Source organism: Tachyglossus aculeatus, chromosome 5, assembly GCF_015852505.1.
Source record: "Tachyglossus aculeatus isolate mTacAcu1 chromosome 5, mTacAcu1.pri, whole genome shotgun sequence".
Classification (NCBI taxonomy): Eukaryota; Metazoa; Chordata; class Mammalia; order Monotremata; family Tachyglossidae; genus Tachyglossus; species Tachyglossus aculeatus.
Genome location: NC_052070.1, coordinates 51,987,053 through 51,995,460, shown reverse-complemented (window position 1 = coordinate 51,995,460; position 8,408 = coordinate 51,987,053). Strand labels below are relative to the sequence as shown.

The 8,408-nt window shown below is 41.9% G+C and overlaps 1 non-coding gene across 1 annotated transcript; it reads left to right on the top strand.

Annotated features, from left to right (window-relative positions):
- The first annotated feature begins 7,441 nt into the window (after window positions 1-7,441).
- LOC119929293 lies at window positions 7,442-7,579 on the top strand. Its single transcript, XR_005451425.1, has one exon. It is a non-coding gene; the product is annotated as a small nucleolar RNA SNORA7 (small nucleolar RNA).
- The last annotated feature ends 829 nt before the right edge of the window (window positions 7,580-8,408 follow it).

The following is an 8,408-nucleotide window of genomic DNA, read 5'->3' as shown; positions in this document are numbered from 1 at the left end:
TTTTACACACGCACACACACAATAGTTTTAATATTTTGTCATTTTACCTAATTATTTATAAATACAAAGTTATGGCATCTCCTTTCTCAATGTCTCTTAAGAGAGGTCAGCCATCGGTGGAGGTTTTTTAAGGTACAATCTGACTTGCCGGCCGGGGGAAAGACAAGAGAATCAGAAACAATGATAGCAGTGATATAAAAATTAAATTGACAGTTTCTCTTTCCAAGATTCCACTTAGCTGTATAATTTGGTGGGTAGGAAGTGAACCTAAAAGTAAGGAGAAATGTGCTCCATTTCCTTTTCTCCTTCTAAATGAAGTTACTAAACCTTTCCATTTCAGCTTCTTCTTATATTAAGGATAAGAACAGCCCTTTCTGACATCTCCAGTGATAAAGCAGAGGATGTACTCATGCATCTAAAAGGTGATAGGTAGATCGTAGCCATGCTTTCCATGATATTTATTTAAGCAGGTTTGTTTCATCTCAACCATATAACTTTTGAAAAGTTTTATCATATTTCAGTTATGTAGTTCCATTATTATTTCAGAAAATTCCTGGAACTTGGTTTCCAAGTGAGGAAAATAGCAGAACATCCCATGCATCTTGATTGCAGGCACCAACTATTGAGCTGGAGAAAGCCCCCTTTCCTTTCAGATGGTAATTGTCAAGCAGAGGTCAGTCATTTATTTATTCCTATTTAGTCACAGAATGCTGCTGTGAATTTAGAAACATATTTAAGCGGCAGAGGATTGGTTGTACCCCAAAAAGAAACCCAACTCCCAAAACTTCATCTTGGAATGATTCATAAAGGGAAGGAGCAAAGTAATCGAAGACAACGCTGAACTGAAATTTCCATTCCCCTATTAAAAGCTACATTTGCTCTCTTACTTTTAGGTAATGATTTGTTTTTTGGGGATGTTACTTGAGTAGTTCTCCTGACTGAAGATGTTATATCGTTAATTTACAACTGGCCCTGCCCTGCAGAAGCTATGACTGGTAAAACAGACAGAAAATGCAGCTTTGGCCGTGATGCATCTGCCTCCTCTACACTTTAAAGGGACTTACAAAAACAATGGCTTGGGGGGTTTATTTTTCCTGTCCTCACAGTGCATTTCAGCTTTGAACTCTAAGTAGGAAAGAAATGTCTTTATGTGAATTGACTACTGAACCATCAGAAATGACATTATTCAGAGCATAGGATAACACTCTCTGGAATGGACAACAGAGATTACCTATTGTCTCTATTCCTGGTTGGGGTGTGGTCCTTCCCTTCCGGTTCTCCTAATTAACTCCATTTCAGAGGCTAGTACTATAGCGAACCTCCCTTCAAGGACTGCAAATAGGACCTCGGCATCTCCATCCCCACCTTCAACCCTGTTCTCTGATCTGGGTGGAGTCTGGTAGTAGTAATGGTATTTACTGAACCTTGTAAGGCACTGTACTAAGTACTTGGGCAAGTACAAGAGGGGCACAGGGCACGTTCCCTAGCCACAATAATAATAATGATAATAACTATGACATCTGTTAAGTGCTTACTATGTGCCACGAACATAGTACTAAAGGTTTGGGATGAATTTCTATCAGGTTGGACATAGTCCCTGTCTCACATGGGGTTTACGGTCTCAATCCCCATTTTACAGGTGAGGTAACTGAGGCACAGAGGAGGAGAAGTGGCTCACCCAAGGTCACACACCAGACATGTGGCAGAGTCAGGATTAGAACCCAGGTCCTTCTGATTCCCAGGCCTGTGCTCTATCCACTAAACCACGCTGCTTCTCTAGGAGGGGGACTTCTGGATCCCATTCCAGAGTCAGAAGGATCTGGGTCCTAATCCCTGGCTCTATCACTTGACTGCTGGGCAAGTCACTTAATTTCTCTATGTCTCAGATTCCTTATCTGTGAAATGGGGACTAAAACTGTAAGCCCCATGTGGGACATGGACTGTGTCCAACCTGATTAGCTTGTATCTGCCCAGCATTTAGTACAGTGCCTGCCATAAAGTAAGTGCTTAACAAATACCATAAAAAACCCTTCATCTCTTTACTCACATGATTAAGTGCAGAATCATATGCAGGAAGTGAGGGCAGTGAACAGTTCTGCCAGGTAGGATTCATGAAAGAAATCAGTAGGTCAGTCCATTCTTCCCAGCTTCCTATATGACGTTCAGCTTCAGGCTCATATGGTGCTAGGAATGTGATCCGAGTGACTAGGGAATTCTAAAATTACAGTGTTGAAAAAAAAGGAAACCAAGCTATTTCCTGATGTATTGATTCATGAAAGTTTCAGTGTCCTCCAATTAAGAATCAATAGGCTTTGAGATGAAATGGGAATGACTTCATGTTGATTGAAGATAGGCTGAAAGTTTTTCTCTCTGCTGTGTGTCAGTGAATGGAAACTTCTTAATTAGCCTAGCTCATCTGAGTGATTCAGTAGTGTCACCTCTCACCATGTATCCTGCTGACTATTTGTAGCAATTGATTTTCAAAGGATTTTCCTAAAAATGTCATTTTTTTAAATTGAAAAAAAATATGATGCCCTCAAGGCTTATCTGTCCCTTTGAAAAAAAACTCATCTTTGCTTTATGATATGTAGGGTATTGAAATAATTGCTGTCCACTTTTCAATCATATTTATTGAATGCTTACTGTGTGCAGAACACTGTACTAAGTGCTTGGGAAGTACAAGTAGGCAACATATAGAGACAGTCCCTATCCATCAACAGGCTCACAGTCTAGAAGGGGACTGATCCTTGTGGGCAGGGAACATATCTACCAACTTTGTTGTATTGTCATCTCCCAAGTGCTTAGTACATAGTTAGCTCTCAATAAATACCATTTATTCATTGATTCTTCCCTGAAGCTGCACTTTTATCAAACTTGATTCCAGGGTAAATGATTTAATGGAACAGCCAAGCAGATGTTCAACATGAATTTTATGTTAAATCATAAGTCCCCTGTTAGTCTAAGCCAGGGGCTGGTTGGTCTAGCAGAGATGAGTCTACCATTCAACCAGACACCCAATCTGAAAATGCAGAGGCTCCCATCTTCTAAAGAACCACATACACCTACATAATAATAATAATTTTAGTATTTGCTAAGCGCTTTCTATGTGTCATGCAGTGTTCTAAGTCCTGGGATAGACACAAGCAAATCAGGTTGGACACAATCCCTGTCCCACATAGGGCTCACAGTCTTAGTTCTCATTTTACAGACGAGGTAACTGAAGCACAGAGAAGTGAAGTGACTTCACACAGCAGACAAGTGACAGAGCCAGGACTGGAACCCAGGTCCTTCTAACTCCCAGGCCCATGTTCTATCCACAAGGCCACACTGCTGAATTGTACTTTCTAAGCTCTTAGTACAGTGTTCTGCACACAGTAGCACTCAATAAATACAAGTGAATGAATGAATGAATGCTTCTCTAAATCTAGATGCCTCAGGCTAATTGCTCAACTTTTAGGATTATTGACACCATTTTCCTACTAGTCTTTTCCCCCAAGTCATCATAATTGTATGCATTTTGATGGGAATTGAATCCTTAGGATTGCTGATTCAGTTTCCAAGGAATCATACCGGCCTTTTCAAGCCCTTTCTGTCTGAGAAAAGAGATTGTGATCTGCTAGTGATAAATCAATGCATCCAACAGGTTATTTGGGTTCAGATCCTTTCAGACAGATTTTATGAAGCTTGAATGGATTCTAACTTTGGACCAACATGATATCTCTACCCTCATCATAGAACCTTTTCACTGGTATTTTAATGAGATGGATTCACATAAGTACTAGTACCTTGGGCAAATCACTTCACTCCTCTGGACCTCAGTTACCTCATCAGTTAAAGGGGAATGAGACTGTGAGCCCCACGTGGCACAGGGATTGTGACCAACCAATTTGCTTGTATCTACCCCCGGTGCTTAATACAGCACCAGGCATAGAGCAAGTCACTTCCCTTCTCTGTGCCTCAGGTCCCTCGTCTGTAAAATGGGGATTATGACTGTGAGCCCCACGTGGGACAACTTGATCACCTTGTATCCCCCCAGCGCTTAGAACAGTGCTTTGCACATAGTAAGCGCTTAACAAATGCCATCATTATTAACAAATACCATCATTATTATACAGTAAACATTTTAAAACACCACAGTTGTTATTATTATTAGCAGTAGTAGTGGAAATTCTAATTAGTGAGCCTCTACCAAGTGCAGTGCATACCGAGTAGAAGCAGCATGCTGTAGTGGATAGAGCACGGCCTAGAAGTAAGAAGGTCATGGGTTCTAATCCTGGCTCTGCCACTTGCTTACTGTGTGACCTTGGGCAAGTCACTTCACTTCTCTGGGCCTCAGTTCCCTCATCTGTAAAGTGAGGATTGAGACTTTGAGTCCCACATAACACAGGGACTGTGTCCAATCCTATTTGCTTGTATCCACCCCAGCTCTTAGTACAGTGCCTGGCACATGGTAAGAGTTTAACAAATACCATCATCATCATTCATTCAATCATATTTATTGAGCGCTTATTGTGTGCAAAGCACTGTACTAAGTTCTTGGGAAGTACAAGTCGGCAACATATAGAGACAGTCCCTACCCAACAACAGGCTCACTGTCTAGAAACTAGAAAAGAAATGTTCTCTGTTCACAGTCTAGACTGTGACCCCTCAAAACTCCTTTTTTTCCTCTGACCAAAGGTGCCAACTTTTCATTTTAAGGAAGGGGCAAGAAGAGGTAGAGATAATAGCAGGGCTTGGGGACTAGGACTCAAATAGCTTTAAAAGGCTACAGTGCTGGGTCTTTTCAGTTTTGATTGGAAAATCTCAGATCTTATCCAAGATGTGAAATAGACTAGGAGTCCAGATCAGATTGTTTTGGGGGTGATCACCTCTATCACCCCCATGGAGTAGCACCTCCATCAACCGAGAAGGAACATATTTTATTTCAGAAGTGAAGGAATAGTGTGGTTCTCAATCAAGAAGCCCTCAGTAATAGTCAGCCCCTGGGGTTCCTGCGTATTACTCACCCACTGATTCTAAATTCACATAATGAAAATTCCAGTTGTTTTTCTAATGACATTCTCTTGACATAAGAGCCCATCTCTATGCCTGTTTCCAAGAGTCACTGATGATCTTGTAATTTTCCAGAGCAGCAGCTCAACTGAAGAAATTATCAAACACCGCCTTCCCCTAACCTCAAGCACATCCCAGGCTGGGTAAATTGTGTTTGCTTTGAAGAAAAATTAGCATCAATTATAGGTTTCTCTGGGTAGGAACATACTATTTTAGGGAATGTTGATGGACAAAACATTCATTTGTGTGATTGGGGTTGGGAACAAGGCTGGAGAGATATTTGGGTTTCATTCTGATGGCCCCTCATTGGCACTGAGTTGGATGGTCTGAATCCCAGACAGGCTCTAAAGGCAGAAATATGAAGTTCACTGGTCTGGCCACAAAACTGCCTCTGACGTTTGCTCTTCCAGTGATTCTGCCTGGTGCTACCTCAGTCAATCAACACCTTTCAAGATATGCATAGGCCTCTGTAATGAATGGCAAATAAGAAAAGCAGGGGTCATGTTTCACTGCCTCTCAGTTCAAATATCTCTTAAGTGACTTTAGTTTCCTTTTCTAGACACATGTAACTGCATAGTGTCCTTTTCTGTGTGAGGAAAATGCAAGCTAAGCCCTCCTTTCCTCTTCTCCCTCTCCCTTCTGCTTCTCCCTGACTTGCTCCCTTCAACCCCCCTTCCCAGCCCCAAAATACTTAAGTACATATCTATAATTTATTTATTTATATTAATGTCTGTCTCCCCATCTAGACTGTAAGCTCAATGTGGGAAGGGAATGTGTCTGTTTATTGTTATATTGTACTCTCCCAAGTGCTCAGTACAGTGCCCTGCACATAGTAAGTGCTCATTAAATACAACTGAATTGAGCAAATAAATGAATCTGGTGCTCATTATGAAGAAATAAGTTGATGGCACTAAGAACTGAAGTCGTTATGGCATCTGCTAGATTGATAATGACTGAGAAACATTCTCTCCCCTGTTTCCCAGCTCCATGCAGGCTTCGTGAAAGTTGCCAGTGATCAATTAATCAATCAATCACTGGTATTAATTGAGTCCTTATTGTGTTCATAGCATTGTACAAATACACTAGAGTGTAATAATAATAATAATAATAATAATGTTGGTATTTGTTAAGCACTTACTATGTGCCAAGCACTGTTCTAAGTACTGGGAGGGATACAAGGTAATCAAGGTTGTCCCATGTGGGGCTCACAGTGTTAATCCCCATTTTACAAATGAGGGAACTGAGGCACAGAGAAGTTAAGTGATTTTCCCAAAGTCACACAGCTGACAAGTGGTGGAGTTGGGATTCAAACCCATGACCTCTGACTTCCAAGCCCGGGCTCTTTCCACTGAGCCATGCTGCTTTGATCCCTGCCTGCAAGGAGTTTACCATCTAGTATGTGAGAAAGGCATTAAAATAAATTACAGGTAGGAGAAGCAACCAATTATGAAGATATGTATATTAAGTGTGTTGGGGTTGGGGAAGTGTGAAAACTAAGTGGTAGAGAGGGAATATAGGATTGAGAGACGAGAAATTAGTCAGGGAAGGTTTTTGGGGAGGAGATGTAATTTTAATATGGTTGTAAAGATAGGGAGAGTGGTGGTCAGTCAGACGTGGAGAGGGAGGGAGTTCTAGGAGGGAGGGAGGGCAGGAGGGTGTAGTCTTGCTAACTCTCCCCGCTTCTTGTCTCTCTCCACTCCAGTCCATACTTCACTTTGCTGCCTGGATTATTTCTCTACAAAAACATTCAGTCCATGTTTCCCCACTCCTCAAGAACCTCCAGTGGTTGCCTATCTGTTTCTGCATCAAGCAGAAACTCCTTACCATCATCTTTAAAGCACTCCATCACCTTGCCCCCTCCATTTTACCTTGCTGCTTTCCTCCTACATCCCACCTTGCACACTTCACTCCTCTAATGCCAACCTACTCACCGTACCTCAAACTCATGTACCTTGCCACTGAACTCTCGTCTGGAATGCCCTCTTCATGCCCGGCAAACAATCATCTCCCCACCTACAAAAGCTTTACTGAAGGCACATCTCCTCCAAGAAGCTTTTCCTGACTCATTTCCTCATTCCTTCCTCATTTCCTCTTCTCCCTTCGCTTCGGCGTCACCCTAGCCGTTGGATTTGCTCCCTTTATTCACTCCCCACTCAGGCCCACAACACTTATGTACATATCCACAATTTATTTTTTTATATTAATGTCTGTCTTCCCCTCTAGACTGTAAGCTACTCGTGAGCAGAGAACATGTCTGCCAACTCTGTTATATTGCACTCGCCCAAGTGCTTAGTATAGAGCTCTGCACACAGTAAGTGTTCAATTAATAAGATTGAATGATTTAATAATTGATTGAGCAAGGGATCAGCATGGCCTAGTGGCTAGATTGCTCCTCACAGGATCGCACCTGGAGAGTTTTCAGTACTCCACCAGTCTCAGCTATGGGAGGGAGAGTCAAGCAGAGGCATATTCATTTCATTCCTAGCTTGGGCAGTGGCTAACTAATGGAAGGCATTCTGCTACAAGTCAAAACTCACCTGTGCTGGGCAGCAGCAGCACGAGAGAGAGTTGAGGGTGGAGACTCATGTTTACTGCATGGAAGGAGGCAATGGTAAACCACTTCCATATTTTTACCAAGGAAAGTCTATGGATACATACCCGAACAATTGCAGTTGGAGGTGGGGTGTTCTGGAGGAGATATATCCATGGACTTGCCATGGTTGGAGATGACTCAACAGCCTAAGTCAAAACAAGTGGATGGAGCACAGACTTGGGAACCAGAAGGATGTGAGTTCCAATCTTAGCTCTGCCACTTGTCTGCTCTGTGACCTTGGGCAAATCACTGAACTTCTCTATGCCTCAGTTACCTCATCTGTAAAATGGGAATTAAGACTATGAACCCTACTTGGGACAGAGTCTGTGTCCAACTTAATTAACTTATATCAAACCCAGTGCTTAGTACAGTGTCTGGCACTCAGAAGGGCTTAACAAATACCATTAAAAAAAACATCGGTAGAAAAGAGAGAAGAGCTCACAGGGAGTAGGTTGATATTAGAGGAGCAAAGTTTGCAGGATGAGTTGTAGTTGGAGAGTTAGTATAAGTAGGTGGGAGAGAGGTGACTGAGTATCTTTAAGCCATTGGTAAAGTATTTGCTTAACAAAGAGTTGGATGGACAACCTTTGGAGGTATTTGAGGAGGGGATAGATATGAACTGAATTTTGTTTTGTTTTGTTGTTTTTCCAGAAAAATGATTTGGGTATCAGAGTGAAGTTTGGCTTGGAGAAGGGAGAGACTGAGGCAAGGATGTAAACAAGGAGGCTGATTTAGAAGATGAGATGGAATATGACAAGTGCTT